This window comes from Protopterus annectens, chromosome 3.part1 (genome assembly GCF_019279795.1).
Source record: "Protopterus annectens isolate FY-2018-M chromosome 3.part1, PAN1.0, whole genome shotgun sequence".
NCBI lineage: Eukaryota > Metazoa > Chordata > Ceratodontiformes > Protopteridae > Protopterus > Protopterus annectens.
In genome coordinates, this window is record NC_056732.1 from 1,177,374,828 (window position 1) to 1,177,396,882 (window position 22,055).

Here is a 22,055-nt window from a genome sequence, read left to right on the forward strand (position 1 = left end):
TTGTCAGGACACAACTGTCCACAGAGGGACTGTCCCTTGCAAAGTGGGACAGATGGTAACCCTACTGGGGACACCAGATTGTTTGGGCCAACACGTAGCCACGGTCAGTGCAGGTTTAGAACATTCATTTGTTTCCTAGCTGTGAGCCTATACCTTTGGCACTTTTGTTGTTTGTCTATTTCCTGCACGAATTACGTTTATTCTATCCTGACGTGACTGCTTTAGGCAACCGTTACATGCAGTATGGTACATAGTTATTTCCTACAATCACAGGACATTTGGCATTCTATCATTGCTGGTCAGGTCACACCTACACACACATTACTTGTCCCTCACACAGAGGATCAGGGGGTATCCTGTTTACGTCAGTGCCTTCATCACCCATATACCATGAGCCACTATGCGAATGTGTGCAATGTATTCTCTCACTTATTCGTGTCAGGACACGTGCGTCACGGGCAGGTGTTTGATCCTGGGTAGTAGGTTCTGCATGACCATCTAGGGCTGGACAGTCTTGTGCACCACTACTGCACATTCCAACTTGAATCCAGATATCTACAGGACTGGACATCGTGTCTTCATACCCATTCTAATGTTTACACAGGTTACTTATCCCATGAGGGATATCCCAAAAATTTAACAAGACCAAAACAAGACCAATAACGAACATTCTTCTGGCATTACGAAAATGTGCTGGGGGTTTTACATGCAAGGGATACATAGTTTGCAATCCTGAAACTGCCTAGGGTGACACTACCTACTACATATGCATAGTGGTCACTATGTGTAGATGTGGCTGCACCAAACTAGTAGGCCAAGTATGGCTGGATTTGGTGGACGTTCAGGTATGGGGGCGGGTTGTGTGCTGTGGAGGGGTTGCTGGATAGTCCATTATGCATTCAGGTGTGTTGCATTTGATATGACCAGTTCCATCAGGACCATTCTATGGGTATGTGCCGGTGACATGTCTGTACATTTGTATCACACATTTTAATATTCATATGTTCATGGGATTGTGTTCTACAGTATGGCCTGTCTGGTTGTATTGCAGATGTGTATACATGTTTTTGTGTTTCTTTCTGCTTCACCCACTGCTCCCTCATACGCAGCCAGTTCACCTATTCTGCATACGACACAGTGTCACCTTGGAGAATTATACCATTACCCACCCCCCCCACACATACATATTCCTGACACTCCATCCATCACTGCTTTGGTTGATGGCCCATGACACAGTCAAGGTAACACATTGCATGCCCTACATATGTCAGGTACCTGTATGGTTGTGTGGGCTACCCTGCCATGTCTGACTTTCCACATGCCATACCTCACGCACATAGGTACACGCCCATACTTAACTTTCATGACATGGTTGGTATACCCGGGTAATACCCGTTCAACTGTGACACATCCTGACAAGTTTGGCTTGGACCGCTGATGTGCGGATTTTGGCCGACTGTTCTAATCATTGGTAGGATGCCACCTTTTCCTATGTCCAGGATGGGATATATATATGGGACACATATCCGAATGTACTGGACAACACGTACCCACAGTCAACGCTATTGATAATACTGTTCCTTTCAGCCTACATGTTGCCTTATTGTTGTAGCAGTTTATATGCTCCTTCTGTTTTGTTTACATGCTTATTCTATTTCCTGTCACATTTGGTATGTGAAATGCAGACATACCTATTGTATGTGACTATTACATGCGTTGGGGGATATAATTCGGACATACGGTCACTAGATATTTACATGTATCATGTTTTTTGTTATGGCCACATCTGCCCAGCTGTGTACCCTCCCTCACAATATGGGTCAGCTGGTGACCCTGACCATTGGGCTGGACGTACCTATTGGCGGCGTGCTAACATACGATGCATTTCACTTCCATTTGGTATAACTATCTACACTGCGTTGGACTATGGGCACATGGTTTTCATTGTCATTTGTTCGCGGAATAAGGACCCGTTATTCCCTACCGTGCATTTGTGTTTCCTTCTTCATTTTGTGTTCGCAGGAACTGTTTTGCATGCTTTGCATACGTTTCAGTATCCACGGACACTGACAGATGTGATTACTATTGCTTGAAAATTGTTATATGGAAGCATTTTAGGTTGCACATCGACAGCTGACATTCCCACGCCTCCGTGCGGCACTTCGACACGCCCTATGCACTCACGCTCCTTTCCTTTGCATGTGGCTGTGACGGCAGCACGTCTTCATTAATATGCATTTGGCGCTAGTGCACCATCTTCACGCCGCACGGTCGGCGCAAGCCTAATGGCAGCCTTGCGCCGAGCTTCAAGAATCCTGGAGCCAGAGTGGTGTTAAGATAAAGGAAACTCAAACCATGATGAAAGAAACATTTTTTTGAGTCTGTGGGTGTGGTTCCCCTTTAGGAAAGAAGCTAAATAAAGATAAACATAATATTTGGACACCAAGTATGAATGTCTAACCATTAAATGGGCCCTAAGATCCTTGTGACACTATGTCTTTGGATGAGAATTTAGCATTGTACTGCACCAGTACTGAGACTGCACCTACAGAAAGAGGAGAATGCCAAAGTTTGCCAGTGAGCTCTGTCCTTCCAACTGTTCCACTTCAGAATATAGCATTATCCACATGCCAGCCACCACAGTGGTTATGCTGACCTGTCAAGGGCCTATAGACTATAATTAGAGCCACAAACCTGTAGAGTCAAATTGCAGAAGGTGTTGGGTGGTCAAATGTAACATGGTATTGTGGTTTCTGCATGAAAAGACTACACTTGTGTTATTTAAATGTATGCAGCATTGGATTTGAGCTAGAGTTAAAACTGACTGTAGTGTATTTGACAGTCTGATCACCCCCTTTAAGGAAGAATACCTGCTGTTATGCAAACATGTCCCTGATTTGTAAACCTAATGCTGTTTAAAGAAGGGCTGCTAAACCCAAATCTGACAGAAAGAGAAAAAACATAGAAGTCTGGGGGAGTTTGTGAACAGAAGGGTGAAGTGGATCGGCTTTGGAAAGAGTCAGGTAATGCGTATGGGTTTGTCAGGAAAGAAAACTTTTAAGGAAAGTCTTCATGTTTTCCCAAAGAACAGGGAATGTTTGTTATTAAGACATTAACCAACTCTAAAGGTAATGTAACTTGTTAAGTGAAGACAATGGATGTTTTTTTTTTCAATTTATAGAGACCCAGAGGAGTCAAACACATCTACAAGTTCAAAAGATATTTATTTTTCAAAAAGTCCAACTTTTTATTTTATTATTTAGGTGTGGGGGTGATGTCAGTCTGAATTTTACTTAACTGTAAATAAAATGGTTTTATTATAAAGATTCTATGGGTCTTCTGCATTATTTTCTACTACACACAGACACACACTATATATAATATATATATATATATATATATATATATATATATATTTATATATATATATATATATATATATATATATATATATATATATATATATATATATATATATATATATATATATATATATATATATATATATATATATATATATATTTATATATATATATATTTATATATATATATATATATATATATATATATACATATACATTCATCCTCAACCCCTTTTGCCATTTTGCACATGGAGTCGGGGTGTAACTTCCGCAGGGCAATCATCTCGAGTCAAGGTTTACACACACACACACACACACACACACACACACACACACACACACACACACACACACACACGTACACATACCTATCTAGTTATCTAAATTCCATGTGTGTGTGTGTGTGTGTGTGTGTGTGTGTGTGTGTGTGTGTGTGTGTGTGTGTGTGTGTATACATTTTTAGATGATTCATGTCTTCAATTAAGTTACATTGTATCCAAATATGCATATGCATAAAAATAAATATTGTGAAGGTTCAGACAACAATATGAAATGAGAATCAGAGCCCTTGATTATGCATATCATGTTCTGCATAAAATATACTCACATTAAGTATAAAAAGCATAAAAGTGATTACAAGGCCACTCAAGGTAACAGCTTCTGTATCTTAAGAAAATTTATAATAGATAGCACAAAGCTGAAGCAAACATAATTTATCTTTGATATCAGCTATGACCTTTTTCTACAGAATGATGTTATAAAACCGCTATGTAATAATGCATTATACATTAATGTGTCTTTCACAGTGACAAGTGCAGGATTTTCATTCATTTACCTTCTGATACAAATGTTATTACACAGGAAAAAAATATTTAAATTAATTATTTTGACACTTAAAAAAGATAGAATCTAGAAGGGGACGTAGTCCATTATTATTTTACAGTTAAATTAATTAGGTACTCCTCAACAGTTTTGAGCACTGTACAAATTTCTTTGTAACCAGGATCACACCATTGTCTTTGAGATGTGATAGCAAGAGAAAAAAAACGTGTTTAAGGATGATAATTTCTGCTCTGGGAGATGTAGCTGTCACCATCTAAAATGGCAAGCATGAAGTGTGCAACCGTATTCATTTTAGACAGCATTTATTCTATATTTCATATCCTTGAATATACTTAGCTCTTACTGTTTTTTTCTTCCATTTGCTGACTTGCATACTACAGTTGATATCACAGGTTAGATCAAATAGTAACATGAAAAGTACTGTACAGAAATGAAAATAAATAAAATAAGCCACTCCTGCATTCCTAAAGAATTGGTATAGCATTGTCCTGAGCCTTTGTCATCCTGCAGTGCTACTGTGAACCTAGTTTTCCTGTCTGCCTCAGAGAATGCAGATCCTATGCTAACACTTCTTAGTGGTAACTGAAACATTGCATTATGCCTAGGTAAAAGGATTTAGAAACTTGTACACATGGCATATCCCAAGCAGACCTCTCAACCAATTGGTGACAAATTTCAACAGAATCAGGGACAAGTCAAGAAAAAATCAGGGACAATCAGGGACACTTTTAAAATATTAGTGCTATTAACTTGAAACATTGACGGAATCAGAGCATATGAATTAATACACATTTTCTGAAGTAAAAGAAGTTTTTAAGTCTTAATTATTGTCATTATTCATTAAGTGTAATTCACCACCTTTCCTCCAAACGTCACTAGTTTTAGGAGGGATTAAGAGGGACAGAGTGAAAATCTGAGTCAAAATCAGGGACAGTTGAGAGGTATGATGCCAAGTTGGCCTCAACGTGTGGTACAGTCCCAAGAATAAACAAATGCACCCAACATTACAGCTCCACCTGTGTGACAGAATGGGTACTGCAATAATTTTTGCAGCCTGCAGCACCAGTCCTGACATATAGGTAGGCTTGACTGTCCCCAAAACTGGCCAGTACCTCAACTCCACCTGTATATTGGCTATAAAACAGTTTTCATTACAATGAACTCTCTTATCATGCAGGCATTTTTATTGGCCTAATTACTGGGGAGATAACAAAGTCTGAATAACGTCACAAAAACTAGTTTGGAGCCATCCCTGTACTTGATGTGGATGGCTCATACCAGGGATACCACAAGCATATATTGTTCTTAGCAGGAAGTCCTTCTCTCTCTCTCTCTCTCTCTCTGCCTCTGTATCAAATCAGTTCCACTTGCATTTTGCACCTGCTTAACACCCATCTACTGGCTCCAGTACCAAAGCCAATGTGCACTTGGAGCACTCACTAAATAGTATATCCCCACTGACTTCATGAAGCTACTCTGTTATTTAGGGGGTTACTTTGAAGTTCAATTACAGTGTAACATTTCTAAATATTTATCATGGTGCACCCAATTTCCATTTTTGAATGTGGTTTAGGGATCCAACAGCCTTCATTAGCATTTTGGATTTGAGAACTTCTAGAGAACTATACACAGACTAGGGATTAATATATATGCTTGGACAGAGTGCTGCCCCAGTGTAGCTGCTTTTATATGTTAGTGTTGCTCCCTTGTCTCATAATATTTTGTTGACAAAGCATTGTATCAACACTGAATATTTTGTATGTGTAGTAGCATTATGGAAGGCATAACCATGTCTTCCTTGCTGTCTGTCTGTCTGCTTTAACACCTTATCCCTTACTTATCTTAGAGCTATTATTAAAGCTATCCCTTTCTTGAAAGTATTCCTGCTGATGAAAAAAAAATGAGAGGGCTTTCCATAATTGTGGTTTTCATGTCAGTTGTTCTCTTTCTTATATTTATGTATTTATTTATTAACTGTGTATGTCTCACTTATGTGCCGTGGTTGTCTGACTGTAGGCTAGGTCACCATCAACATCAACTAGGCTCCCAGTTAGTACCCCTATCCTTTCTTGGTGTCCATTGCCATTTAGAACAAGTCCTAGCTCTATCCCTTACTGGGCAGTGTCCAGATTCAGGAAGAACAACAGGAGTTGCACAATGTTACAACTATGGTCACGCCTAAGCTCTGTCTCAATGTGGGCAAGGTTTTGGTCTAGTTAATTGTGGGATCTGAGTGCTTCATCTAGAAGTATGTAAGTTAAAAAGCTGGGTGCTAACATTCATTCTAATGTGATCTGCCTATGTGACTATGGCAAGAATGCTGCTGGTTCTAACCTCTTGATGTGTATGCTCATTTTGCCGTACAAGAGTAAGCATGCAATGGGGTTCTTTCCTCCTATGACACAGCAAACAGTCACTTTCTCTTCCTTGCTACCACAGATACATGATATGAGTGACACAACTGCATGCTTTTTACATCTCCAAATAGAAGTGAGCAGCAGAAGCTTCATCTTTCCCTCTACGTGAGATCAAACAGGTATCAGAGCTGCTAATTGAATTCAAGTAGCCTGAGTCCTTATCTGGGCTGTATACTCCTTTATTTGTGCATTTGACCAGAGTTGCCTTTCTGCATTAAGTAGTGGATAATTTTCTCATAATATTTTCCTTTACCTTATACACCATTACTGTCTACTGCGGTCAGGGATAATTCATCAACTGCAAGCAAGCAAAACAATTTAAGTCAATGTAGGTTTCATTAAAATATTATCTAGGACCATATGGCTACCATGACTGTCAGAGGATAACTATCCCATTCCATTGACATAGCTGTGCCACCTTACCACCAAAACCTATCTATAATGACTTTGGGACTGTTACTTCACTAAGTAATGGATTCTTAATATGAGACCAAGTGACAGGTTTCTAAATTCTATGGTGGAACAAACACAGTTTGCAATGGAATTTGAAACTCACCCTTATGTAGAGGGAAATGCCCTCACATCTTAACTCACAGGGGATTTACCTCCCCACTCCCTACTAATTAATGGATTCATGTAACCAAAGTAATGTCCAAACTAATAAAACAACCTGTGGTGATAGCAAAGTCTGAATGCCTTCAGAAAAAAAAACTAGTTTGGAGTCCTCCCTTACAGAAGAACAAGAGATGCAAAAGTTGAAAAAATAAATGCCACAAAGAATAATTAGCTACTCTCTACTTCTCCAGGTTGAGGAATTCAGTCACTTATACTGCCTTTACTTTCCATGGTTGTACAAGCAAATGGAGGTCATGAAGTCTACAAATTCAGGGTGCTTACGTGTTATCACAACCAGATATTTTACATCCTGTAATTCTGCAAATTTTCGGTAAAAAAATGGCAGAAGTTGTATCATTAGTTCTATGCAGTGACCCTCACTACTCAGGATCTGATTTCCCACATCCCTTCTGTTTCCCAATGTATTTTTTACTCTTTATTTATTTTGTAGATTAAGTAAAGCAGTTAGTTGATTTGCCTTTGGAACACATGTTGCAAGCATCAATGATAACATCCATCAAACGATGCATTCAAATCTCTGACTGCATCCCCAGTGTTTTTTAATGACCAACTAGTCCTGAATATCTAAAATTTTAACACCTGCTATAAACAGCAATACCTAATTAAATGCAACACTGGGAATCTAATTTCTAAATTGGACTTGAGCGATGGATAAAAAGGTCCATGGTCGTGGCAGTTCCATATTGAAAGGGTATCTCAAATATGCAAAGTTAAGATGGCACATGTTAACTGCAGTTAGTACTACAAAAAGGCAGTGTTGATGTAGGAAGTGCTTTTCTTTTCAATAGTAGTACAGAGAAGTAAAACACTTTTACAGGTTTGCACTTCCCCTGCTTTTCTGGTCAATGTAATAGTACACAGAACGGTTGTAGGCTCTGTTGTTTTAAAAGCGTGCTGATTGAGAAATTCTGTCCGCTAGCAGTTGGTTGATAACCTCCAGCTGGCATGTGTTGTCCCTGCTCCTGTTTCCAAAGTGATGTGGCAAAATAGTAATTTGGAGTGTGCACAGTCATTTTTACTTACTCATTTCTAGAAAATGTTGTGAATTACAGTATGTAAAAAAATCTGGTTGCGATAATACGTAAGTACCAAATTGGGTTATTTTAAAATAGTACCATTTGGATCACATATCAGTGATAGTTCTGTGCTTCTCTGCTGAAACTATTGATCCATGGGAATTAATTAAAACTGCTGTAATTTATACTACCCGCTTCATTAAATAATCTAACCAACTTGATGGTTGCTGGCCTCAGTGAAAAGGTTTGTTTCTGCTACAGAGACGTCCATGAAAAGATTTACAGTTTTCCATTCCACACAATCCAAAAAAAAAAAACTGCTACACACAATGACAGGCTACTACCAATTACACAGATTAGTATTATCAAAAGTGATTGTGGTGGGGGTGCTGCGGTAGCATTGTCTCCTCATAGCAAGACGTTGTCCCGTTCGATTCTCAGCTAGAGTGTCTTCTGTGTGGAGGCATACGTGAATGGGGCATGCCTTCGTTGAAGGTTGTGCGTCAGGGCTGGTAACCCGATACGTAAAAAAATCCACTACCAATCATTAGCGGACCGGAGTTCCGCTGTGGCGACCCTTAACCGGGAAAAGCCGAAAGACACAAACAAAGTATTATCAAAAGTGACAGAGGAGTCAAAAAATACTAGGTAATTTTAATGATGCAGTGAAAACATACAGTTAGTTGCAGCTTCCACCTAAGAACTGCTTTTGACAACTTTAAATAAAACAATAGAATTTAATCTAAATTCAAGATGTAACCAGTAGACATGGCAGATACAAGATCTTTACTAAAACAAAAATAGAAATAAAAACTGTTAAATCCAATATTTAAAATTCAGAAGATTAGTGCTTTCACGCCCTCACCAGGGACTTCTTTAGATCTAAAACAGAAAAAAGCAAGCGCCATTTAAATAAATTCTTTAAAATCACTGGCTCAGTGCACGTGATTTCAGTAGTGGTTTTAAAGAGACATACTCATTAAGCCCCTTGCCTTTATCACCTTGCAACTCAAGTATCCATTTTGTTTCAGTACACTCTGTTTTAGATCGTACATTCCCTCCCTGTATGCTTATATTAAAAAGTTTCGACACAGAAAATGTAAAACTATGCATAGTCCCAGCAGTTAAAATGTGCTTAGACAAAGCATTCTTCTTATACATTTCTACCAATGTCATATATATGTTCTCTTGTGCATTCTCTTAAAGTCCTATTTGTGTTTTCTACTTAGAAACTGTCACAAACAGTACATACTGCCAGGTATACTAAATACCTGTTTTTGCAGTTAGCATAAAAATCAAACTTATAAACCCTCATTGTATCAGGATGTACAAATGTGTAGACTCACAAATATATTTACAGAAACTGTGTGACCTACATTGATAAGTCCTCATTGTACCATTTGTACATACATTTCTAGCAAAGGGTTTATAGCACATCATCTTCTTCAAAGAACTATTGTTTTTTAAAACAAAATCTAGGAACTTCACCTAGTAATTCTTTGCATCTTTCATCACACATAAAAAACATGCCACTGTTTTTGAATAATCTCACAAACAGAATGAACATCATTGGAATACATAATACTCATTCTCAGGGCATTTCTTGTGCCTTCACTTCCAGAGAAATATGGTCTTGCTAAGTCACCTCTATGTAGTGATACTTCATCCCATGCTGAGGTTATCTCAGATTCAGAGTAACCTCTAGCAGCAAACTCATTAGTGAGTTCATTAAAAGATGATATCATATTATTGTCATTTACATTCAATCTGGTGTATCTATAAAACTGACCTTTTAAAACATTTCTTGGGATATGCTGAGGATGCATGCTTTGCCTGTGAAGGGTGTGATTCTTTCTACAGGGTTTTTTATAGGCCTTAGTATTTAAATCATCTAATGGCTTAATAATACACACATCCAAGAACTCTACACTTTCAGGGGAGAAATGCAAAGTGAAACTTAAAAATTCAGTAATTTGTTGCAGGTACTCAACAAAATCATGGAGATAGACCCTATCCATACAAAAAACAAAACAAAAAAAAAAAAAAAAAAAAAAAAAAAACATTGTCCACAAAGTGGGCATAGTATGAAATAAATTGCTGAAAGAAATTACTCTCATCAAAAATATAAAGAAGTTCCCAATAGGTGAGTACAACATTTGCATAGCTATTGGCACACATAGTGCCCCTAGCAAAGCCAACCTTTTGAATATAAAATTTGTCATTAAAAACAAATGCATTGTTGCTCAAAATTAAATTTAGTAGTAAGCAAATCAAATAGATATGATCTGTACTATAATCGGAATGCCTAAATAAAAACAATCTCCCAAATTCAACCCCCGTTTCATTTATCACCACGAACAGTGATACAACATCCATCGTAACCAAGAAATGCTCTGCATCTACATTATTTACAGTCCAGTTATAGATAGATGATAAAAACGGCTTCATGTCTCTTAAAAAAGTGTTAACCTTGTCAAAAACTGGATGCAGCTGTTTTTCCACATAGATAGATAACGGCTCAGTGACCCACCCACGCCCAAAGACAATTGGTCTCATTGGTGGTTTTTCAAGGCATTTATGTATTTTGGGAAGACCATAAATCAGGGGAATCACTGAATATTTAACTATAAAATAATCAAACAGTTCTCTATTAATAATTGCAAAAACAAAAATCCATAGTATTCCTCGAAATGTCTGAAAATCCAGTATGCAACCTATACTGGATCAAAAACAAACCAAGCAGAAACTATGCAGTGTGGAGGATATGAAGTTCAGCCCTTGAAATATGTTATGCACCTAGTTTACAAATAAAACCTGAAATGTAAAATAACCTAGTTCATAAATAAAACCTGAAATGTAAAATAACCTAGTTCACAAATAAAAACTGAAATGTAAAATAACCTAGTTCACAAATAAAAACTGAAATGTAAAATATGCACAACAAAATAATAAAATAGTAGTAGTCCACAGTTGAGTTAAAAATGGAATATCCTTTATCGAAACACATAAGCAAGCAATCCTAGTTGAATATAACCTATAGGATATTTCTGAACTTCCCCTACTGCCCTCAAAATTTGCTGTGGGTATTTCTACATTCACCTAAGCAACCAACAACTCAAGCAGATGGGACATCATTTTAAAGTCTTATCCAAAGAATGACACACTTGAGTGCAGCATCCCCTTTATGCTGCACTGTAGTGTCAGCAACCCATCTACCTGGTGAGGGAAGAGAACCCATAGCCTTCTGCATTTAAGTCAATTGTGCTATACATGGAAATTACCCATAAGGCTAATTTAAAGCATAGCTTAGGAACTTTGGAATAGTTCATAGGTTCATAGGTTCATAGGTGTGTACTAGGCTAATAGCCCTGGAGCCTTTACAAGGTTAGCCAATAGGATTACCCTGACATTGTGCCACCTGACCTTAGTTCCCAGTGCCTCTGTTGATAAAGCCACTGGAGTGATCCCTGGGGTGAATTTGTTATTTCCCATCTACTCATCAAGATTTCTCTTGAAGAGGGCCAGTGAGCTGCTCCACTTGACATGTATGGGAAGTCTGTTCCATAGCATGGGCAGTCTCTGGGTTATGAACCTATCCCTCCAACTTGTTCTGTTGATTGTGGTAATGAGACTGAGGTCTCTGGAGTGTGTGGTGCAGAGGAATTAGGATTTCATTAGATGTAGCATTTCTAACAGAGCTGGGTTAGACATGGCTTTGTAAGTCAAGCAGAGATCACCTCTATGTAGGTGATATGAGACAGAAAATAGTTGGAGTTTTTTGAGTTTGCCCATATAGGACAAGTGTTTAAGGCCTAGGATCCTCTTTGTGAGGTACTTTTGCAGCCTCTCCAGTTGTTGCAGGTGTCTAGCGATGTACATGCCAAATGGGACATTGTACTCGATGATTGGCCTAATGAGGGAAGAGTAGAGGGAGACAATGACTTCTTTCTTACTGGATGCAAAACCTTTAGTAATGCAATGTGCCACATAGAAGGACTTTCTGACCACAGTGGCAATGTGATGGTCAAACTAGAGGTTGCTGTCAACCTGTGTTCCCGGATCTCTTATAATGCCTTCTGTGTTCAGTGGACTACTATTGATATGATAATTCATGGGGACCGTGTTTTTCCCAAAGGGGATGATGACACATTTTTTGGCATTGAGCTTAAGGCCATGGTTCTGACACTAGTCGTTGGTCTCAGTGAGGCCTTTCTGCAGGATGCCAACATCATTTGGGGAGTTCATTATGGCTCTCAACTTGCAATCATATGCAATCTTTGTCAGCCAGAGTCCCTTCATGTTGGCCTGGAATTCAGAGAAGTAGATACCAAACAGGAGAAGACCCAGGACCAAACCCTGTGGGACTTGTCAAAGGAAAAACAACTTCAAAATGATCAACACACAGCAGGTTCAGGTTAAGGCACTTTAATCTTGCAGCAAGGAGTCAAAATGTGCTAATACAGAGTTTGTCTAACTAGAATCAGGAAGTGAAGCTATTCTTATACATTTCTTACAAGGCATTGCCTACTAAGCTGACGTAATAAATCACAAATTCTTTCAATATTATTTCATAGCAGCTGTTTGTCCATGATTTTCTGCTGGCATATCAAGTTTACAAAAAAACTTCCTAAGAAAAACAACGTGGCCTTGATGACCACCAGTCAGATATGACTTTTCACTATGCAATGTTACCATTCAAGGTACTATGGCTAATTTGAGCACAAAGCAAGTACAGATTATAGTTCATTTCTTCAAGCAGTCTTTGTTTGATGTATCTTTTCTTTTCCGCAGCTGTGCATGTATTCATAACACGGACAGAGCTGATTGTTCATATTCAATAACATTATAGAAAACAGTATTGTTCTATTCATTCACTATTCATTCATTTTCCTGACCTAGCAGATGATCACCTGCTTCTCAGTAAATTTCCAAAAGGCATAAACATGAATTTTGCTGTGCTAGCAAATACTAGGTCAGAGAGCATCTTGCAATTTCAGAAAGCATACTGCAGTTTGAAAAGCATCTTGTAATTCCATACAGAATTAAGCTGTACATAAAATAGAATGAAATGTGTTAACCTTTTTAGCTTCTAATAAGCACTAGACATATACATTAATACATATTTTTCTAACATTTCCCCCCTGTTAATACTTTTTATTCTATTTTCAAAAGCATAAACAGTTGCTTCTTCTCCTAACCTCTTTCTGTTCAGAATTTGCAGTTAAGAGAGTCATTCAGTTTAAACTTATGAAAGTGTTTCATTTTTCAACAGTTCTTCAATTTTAGTACTTTGATACAAAGTCTCAGACACTGACATGTCTATAAAATCTTTGATTAATCTTTTCATGCAGGGAATACCACAACAAACACACACTCCTAATAGGAGTAATCCCACACAAATCGCAATCAGGATGTTCATTAGGATGCTACCCCACCCCCCAAACAAACTCTGGAAAAAATCCATCAGTGGGTTTGGGCCTGGTTTGGTCATGGCTGACACTTGCTGAATCACCTCAAGATGGTCATTTATCTCATGCTGGTTGTCAGGAATATACGAACAGCACTCCTCTTTTATTAAAGCACACATACCACCTTTCGCTGCTAGGGTGAAGTCGAGAGCCATGCGGTTTTGAAGCACCACAGTTCTCATAGTGTTCAGTTATCAGTCACTAATTCGAGAGCAGAAAAAGTTGCATTGCTCATTACTTCGAAAAGTTTGGACAGTTTTCTCAGCTCCCAAATCGATTTCACTGCACCATATGCAGGGGCTATACCTGCCAATGATATAATAGTGTCACTCAAGTCTGTGTGTGTCAGTTTATCTTTATTTTTCATGGAGTTATGGTTTCTCCAGCCTGCTTCGATTCATCCCATTGGATTCTCAGGTCTCTTGATTGGATTCTCAGGTTTCTTGGTGACTTCTCTGACATTTCAAAGTCTTCCCTGAGGCAAAACTGCAGTGTGTCATATGGCCGGAACCAGGTAACCCAAAAAACAACTGCCGGACCAATTCTCAGGTAACCATTTGTATGCCTTTTCCCACACACAAAATAACAATTCTCTACTTTAGTATTAATATATACTTGCCCTGCATGAAACATTTTCTTATCAATGATTGATAGTTGTTTAAAAAGAACAGGATTATGTTGCACTTCATCAACCGTTTTGTGCATAAGTTCAAAATATGAGTCATAGTTTGCATCACAAATATAACCTGTATTATTAGCTTTGATATAACATTTGTATGGAACAGTCACATTACAATTGCTCCAACCCATCTGTACAGTATAATTTTTGTATAAACATACAATAGTAACAGGCAGGTACAATGCTATTTTGTCTTGTGATTTCACAGTTGTAGTATCAAAAATCAAATTTTCCCAGGTCTTATTGACCCCTAGGGGGACAGCACTCATTAATAATCCCCCATATGCTGTTGGTATAGCTGTGCAAATCCAGCAATTCGACATATTAAAAGTTTCAGCATACACATATTTAATTGCTTGGTAAGTGTTAAAGTTCGGATGCCAGTCTATAAGTAACGAATCTCATTTATTCAGTTCAGCTCGTGTAGCTGGAAAAAGGAAAGGCCACAACAAAAAGATTAATGTTAGTATGGCTAACAGAATGATCATGCAATACTTCTGAAGTTGTTCAGCATTTCTATTTGTTCCGTTTCAGGTCATTTTGTTCTTGTGTAAGAGTAACAAGTTTTTTGTCCAGTTCAAAGTTTGTAACCAATTTACAGTGTGTCAGATGAATCCAGGATACTTGCTCTGTGATCTTGACTGCAGTGGGTGTTGACAGTAGCACTTGGTATGGCCCTTCCCACTTTGGTGTGGTCCAATTCTTCTTCTTGATAACTTTCACCCAGACCCACGTGCCGGCTGCTTCCGATGGTCTGGTTTGTTCTTTATCTGAAACAGAATTTAACTACAAAAGTTATTTATTACTTAAAAGTCATCTCATATATTCTGCAAGTGAACTGTTTGCCTCCTGGTCTGCAGGCATGAGAGGTTTTCACTGAGGTATATAATAAGCCCTCCCAAACAGTATTTCAAAAGGAGTTAACCCCTTTGCATTTGGAACAGTTCTCATGCTCAACAGTGCCAGAGGCAGGCAGTGCACCCAGTTCTTTTGCATCCCACTAATCAATTTCCTAAGTTTATTTTTCAAAACCCCATTATGCCTCTCTACTAATCCTGCGGATTGGGGGTGGTATGCACAATGGTTCTTTAAGGAAATTCCGAAATATCGGCTCATCTGTTGTAGAGTCTGATTTACAAAGTGTGTGCCATTGTCACTGTAGATCTTTTCTGGTATACCAAATCTAGGAATAATTTCTTTAACAAGGACTTTTGCAACAGTAGCTGCATCTGGATTTTTGGTCAGAAAAGCTTCCACCCATTTGGAAAACATATCTATAATGACAAGACAATATTTCTTATTTTCACATTTGTTTAGTTCTATGAAATCCATACAGATAGTATGGAATGGGTACGGTGGTGTTGGGAAACTCCCTTGCTTAGGCTTCACTGCCCCTTGTGCATGATGCTTGTTACAAACATGGCATGCTGCACAAAACGTTTTTGTGTAGTCTGTAAATCCATATGCAGTGAACACTCGGTTCACTAACTGTACCATCCCCCCTGTTGAGACATGGCACTGCCCATGGCTCAACAAAGCTGCATATCTAAGCAAGTTAGACGGCAAAATTGGTTTTCCTTCTTTGGAGATGTACAGCCCTTTCTCAAGAATTGCTCCTCTTTTTATCTATTTCTGTTTTTCTATTTTCATAGTAAGTGTTTGCATTGTTTTCAACATTTCTAAATCCAAAATCTCAGTAGGTTGTAATTCCTCACGCAAAAGAAATACTTCAGAAGCTGAAACTGCCTGCTTTGCAGCTGTATCAGCTCTCGCATTACCTTTTGAAATCCTATCCTGTTGCTTGGTATGAGCTACACATTTACAAATAGCTACTTTCTGAGGTAAGTGAATTGATTCTAACAAATCTAAAATAAATTGTGCATGATTAATCGGTTTACCAGTAGATGTTATCATTCCTCTGTTTTTCCACTGTTGTGCAAAAACATGTACAGTAGAAAAAGCATACTGGCTGTCAGTAAAAATGTTCACACATTTACCCTTTGCCAAGGTACATGCCCTTGTCAAGGCAATCAATTCTGCTGCTTGTGCAGATAAGTTGTGTGGTAAAGACTTTACTTCTAAAATCTCTGTATCAGAAACTACTGCATACCCCACTAGGTTCTGTCCTGTAGGACCCCTTCTGCATGAGCCGTCCACGTAATATATAGTGGAGCAGACTCCAAGACATAGTTTGGAATCCAACTCCGACAGAAATTAGTTGTGCCCAGGAAGGACATCATTTCCTTCTTGGTAGTCGGTTTGGGTGCTTGTAAAATTGCTATTTTCCTATCTTCATCTAATGTTCTGCCTTCTTTGCATATTACATATCCCATGTATTTAACCTGCTTTCTCCAAAGCAGCAATTTGTTTTTGTTTACTTTATATCCTTGAGTGGCTAGAAATTGTAGTAATGCTATGGTATCTTCTCTGCATTCTTGCTGGGTGGGGGCTGCCAACAGGATGTCGTCTACAAAAAGTAAAATTTGGCTGCCTCTTGGTGGGCTAAATCCAGCCAAGTTGCTTGCCATCTCTTGTGCAAATATTGTTGGGCTTTTACAATACCCCTGTGGTAGTCACATGTATGTATACCTTTTCCCCTGAAATGTGAATGCAAACCAATGTTGGCTGTCAGGGTGTATCGGTATTGAAAAGAATGCATTGCTCATATCTACCATAGAAAAATACTTCTGTTGAGGCTTCAAATCATTCAATAGGGTGTGTGGATCTGGCACCGTAGGTGCTCTAGGTATTACTGCATCATTTACAGCTTGTAAATCTTGGACCATACGCCATTCTCCGTTTGCTTTCCTGACAGGAAATAAGGGTGTGTTACATTGTGAATCGGGAGATTCTACCAGTACACCTTCCTTAAGTAAAGCTGCTATTATAGGTTTGATTCCTACTTCTGCATACTTTATTAATGGATACTGTCTCTTTTGAGGTCTAAATGCTGATTTTGGTGTAATAGTAACTGGTCCTGCTGTACGAATTAGTCCTACATCTGATTTTCCTGTTGACCAGAGAGTTTCTGGTATGCTCCGTAAGGCATTTTCTTCCTCTTCTAGTAAGAGTGCTAATCAGCTGTCCTCGCTAGACTGCAAGTGTACAGCTGGGTGTGTCTGCATTATCCAATTTAACTTTGGCTTCTGTACTCCCTGTTCTGACAATTCTAGCTCTGTTTGTTTTTCCCACTTTGTGACTTTTTCTCCAAGGTCTGCCTTTTTCACATTCTTGTCCTTAGTTAAACTAACATGTGGTAATCGATTAGTTTTATAGAGTGCAAAGAATTCCTGGAGCAATGAACAGCTAACCATACTGTTCCTTTCTGTGTCCCAGTACAGATTACATAATAATAATCTGTTTGCATGGTTTTTAAACAGTTCTTGCTCATATTCCTTATCAGGTCTTGGTGTGCTACAATAATACAGACTACAGTGCAAAAAATGCTGTTTATTAGTGTCAAGGGAGGGGGACTTACTGATGGTTATGTTCATCAGTTCTTCGGTTACTGCCCCTGGACCAGTCATGACTAAGTCCTGGCTGTACCAATAAAACATTTCACCCTCCGCTCGCACCACAAAAGTATCCATTTGTCACTGTGCTTCCATACACTGCATAGTCGGAACTACTGCTATGCCAAATATCTGCATAAGATCTCTGCCCAAAAGGTTTACTGGGCATTTTGCAGAAACAACAATTTTGCTTTTCTGGGTCATCCCTGAAATAGGGTCAGTTATTGCTATGTTATGGGAGAGTGGCTCCCGATACAGCTGTCCATTAGCTGCTTTTACTAATATGTAATCAAGTGATTCTGAATTTTCTGGTAGTTTGGAAGGATGTATCAGGGTTCGTGAAGCCCCTGAGTCACACAGGAATTTAACTTCCCTCCCCTCTACCAGAAGTGTAACTTCCAGTTTCGTATCTGCTAAATAGTGCTCTAGGCTCAATAATGCTAAGTCCAAAATTTCACTTTCTTCACCATCAGTGATTTCTTGCACTTCCTCTATTTCTTCTATCACATTTGCATTTGTCTTTTCTCGGTTACTCCCTTCTAGTGATTCTTGACTATCATATAGTCAGTCCTCACCCTCCTTATCTTCCATGGCTACCTTCTTGTTTTGTTTGCAATCCCTTGCTAAATATCCCTTCTTTCCGCACTTAAAGCATTCACCCCTTTTCTTTCTTTCTTCAAAATCTACTGATGGTTTATCAGATTGTTTGTTTCCCTGGGCATTTTTCTTGCCCTTTTTTCTGGACTGTACTACATAAACTTCTGCTCCATCTACTACAGAAAATACTTGGGCTTTCTTTTTCTTTTTACTGTTAAAATGCCTTTCGGCATGTCTAGCATATTCAAGTAGTGACTGTAATCTACTCGTGTGATGGTCTACCATGTGCTTTATAATAAAGCTGCTTATAGACAAAATACTGCCTTTCAAAAATGCATTCTTTAGTTGCTGCTCATATGGGGAATCATATGTTTGGTCTTCAGGTACCTGCATTCCACAATGGTTATTAAAACACTCTAATAATCTAGCATAATATCTGTCAACAGTTTTACCTTTTTGTTGAATGCATTGATTAATGCAAGTCCAGTCTGCCCTAGGCTTCCACTTCTCAGAGATTCGGTCTGTTAGACCTTTCACTCTGTTATCCAGTACTGCGTTGCTATGTGGGAGTGGCTTGTATTCTGCGTCACAGGGATTCCAGTTGCCACTGATCATGTGCCAATCTGGACCTACGATTTGTCTAACTACTTTTTCTACTTCTTCTCCATTTAAATGATAACTTAACCTCATGCCCTGTAAGTCTTCTAAGAATTTTCTAAAATTAACGTTTGGATGGGGAATTCCCTCTGTGGCTTTCCGGATGTCTTCCGGTGTCCACGGTCTATATACTAGGAGAGTCGGGTCCTGTCTTGCCTGTCCTGCCTGAGGATTTGGTACTTCTATGAGTGGACATATCTCTTCTTCACTCATAGCTCGTGAATTTTTGTTTTTTTCATATAACTCAGTATCCCCTCAAGTTATGTGTTCAAGACCTAGTTTCGATGGGATCTCTAACATACGATCTTGGCTTTGCAGTGGCAGCCGGGTATAGCGGAGGTGGACCAGGTTGTCCACTCGCTTCATATTCTGGTGCGGGAAGTGGAGGGGGTGGAGGGGCTGATGCTATTACCAAATTATTGTCTTCTTTATCTAAAAACATAGCTTTTGAATTATTACTTTTTTGTTCTCTACGGTTTGCTTCCTCAATCCACTTGTGTGCCTGAGGAATACCCAATTGACGTTGCTTTTTTACCTGACCTTTTGTGTCGGTTTTAAGTTGTTTGATAAGTTTAATAAGTGAGGATTTTTCTAATTTGCCATTAAATTCATATTTATTAACCCATTTTGTATAGTATCTAACATTGTCGGTACGCTGTAATTGCATATATTTTGCATCTTCGGTTAGCGGTGGGTCTTGGAAACATTTTGTGCACTTATTACCCATTTTGTTCTGACTGTTAAAAATGTTACGTAACCCTTCTTATTTTCACATGGTACCATGATTTTCTATTTCACAGTTTATCTAGAATAGCTGTCTTACCTATTCTGTTTCCCTGATCTATGACAAGACTGCAATCTTTCTGTCCCTGACTTGTACAAAACAAATCTCCTGACAGATGATTCAAATCTAGTCCCTGATCTAAAACAGAAAAAAGGTAAATCTCGCCTTACCTGAGCCTCAGTGATTGACCGTCTCTGGTTCGTATGCTAACTCGTCCTCCAGTCGCAGATCAGAAAAGTGGCTGGCCTCTTTTGAATGACAATTCAGTCGGAGGTCTTTCAAAGCAGAAGAACCGATGTGGTTTCTTCCCCGTACGGTTTCATGCCACCTGGCCCATCTGACCTGAGGAGAAGTGAGAGTTTCCGGTCCGGAGGACCAATCTGTCAAAGGAAAAACAACTTCAAAATGATCAACACACGGCAGGTTCAGGCTAAGGCACTTTAATCTTGCAGCAAGGAGACAAAAACATGCTAATACAGAGTTTGTCTAACTAGAATCAGGAAGTGAAGCTATTCTTATACATTTCTTACAAGGCATTGCCTACTAAGCTGATGTAATAAATCACAAGTTCTTTCAATATTATTTCATAGCAGCTGTTTGTTCATGATTTTCTGCTGGCATATCAAGTTTACAAAAAAACTTCCTAAGAAAAACAATGTGGCCTTGATGACCACCGGTCAGATATGACTTCTCACTATGCAATGTTACCATTCAAGGTACTATGGCTAATTTGAGCACAAAGCAAGTACAGATTATAGTTCATTTCTTCAAGCAGTCTTTGTTTGATGTATCTTTTCTTTTCCGCAGCTGTGCATGTTCTCATAACACGAACAGAGCTGATTGTTCATATTCAATCACATTATAAAAAACAGTATTGTTCTATTCATTCACTATTCATTAATTTTCCTGACCTAGCAGATAATCACCTGCTTCTCAGTAAATTTCCAAAAGGCATAAATATGAATTTTGCTGTGCTAGCAAATATTAGGTCAGAGAGCATCTTGCAATTTCAGAAAGCATACTGTAGTTTGAAAAGCATCTTGTAATTCCATACAGAATTAAGCTGTACATAAAATAGAATGAAATGTGTTAACCTTTTTAGCTTCTAATAAGCACTAGACATATACATTAATACATATTTTTCTAACAGACTCCACAAGTGACTGGTTGGCAGTCTGACTTGGAGTCTGCTACTTTCACAATGTGGGTTCTATCTGTAAGCCAGTTTGCAACCCACCTAGTGATATAAGGGTTGATGCCTAGCTTAGTGAGTTTTTCTAGGATTCCTGAGTGGGGAATGGTATCAAAGGCCTTGGCCAGATCAAGGTAGACTGTATGAACCACCTTGCCTTCATCCACAGCTCTGGTGATTCACTCAGAGAAGTCAACCAGGTTGACCAGGCATGATCTACCCTTCACAAAACCAAACTGTGTGGGATTCAGAGTTTGGAGATTCCCTATATCCTTGTTTATTAGGTCGATGCTGATATCAGACTCATAAGGCTAATGGCGCGATAGTTCCCAGGGTCTGTAGCCCCTCCTCCTTTGTGGGGAGGGATGACTGTAGCAGTGTGCTATTCAGTAGGGACAAAGCCTAAGTTGAGGCTGCGATTGAACAGGGCATACAGGTGAAGTGCCAGTTCATTCTGTAGTTCATGTAGAACACAGCCAGGGATATTGTCAGGTACCACAGAAGTTGTATTCTTGGCCTTGGACAGTGCTGTTTTAACCTGTGCAGCAGTAATACTGAGTGCCTGGCAATCTACTGGTATTTTGATTGGTCCTTTGGTGGAGGAGATAGGGGTAAAGTTTGCACTGAATCTGTCAGCCAGTATATTGGCAATATATGTTGGTTCGGTATAGGAGGTGCCATTGTGCAATAGCTCCAAGCAAATCTGGGTATTGCCATGGAGATTTTTTATATAACATTAGAAGGCCTTGTGGTTGTCTTTACTATCTGCTGCAATTCTGTTTTCATAGCTAGCTTTAGAGGATTTGATGAGGGATCTCAACTTTTTGTTGAGGCTGATAAGGAAGTTTTTCCAGTCTTGGGACTTCACCTTATTTTGCATCAGTTTCCTCCT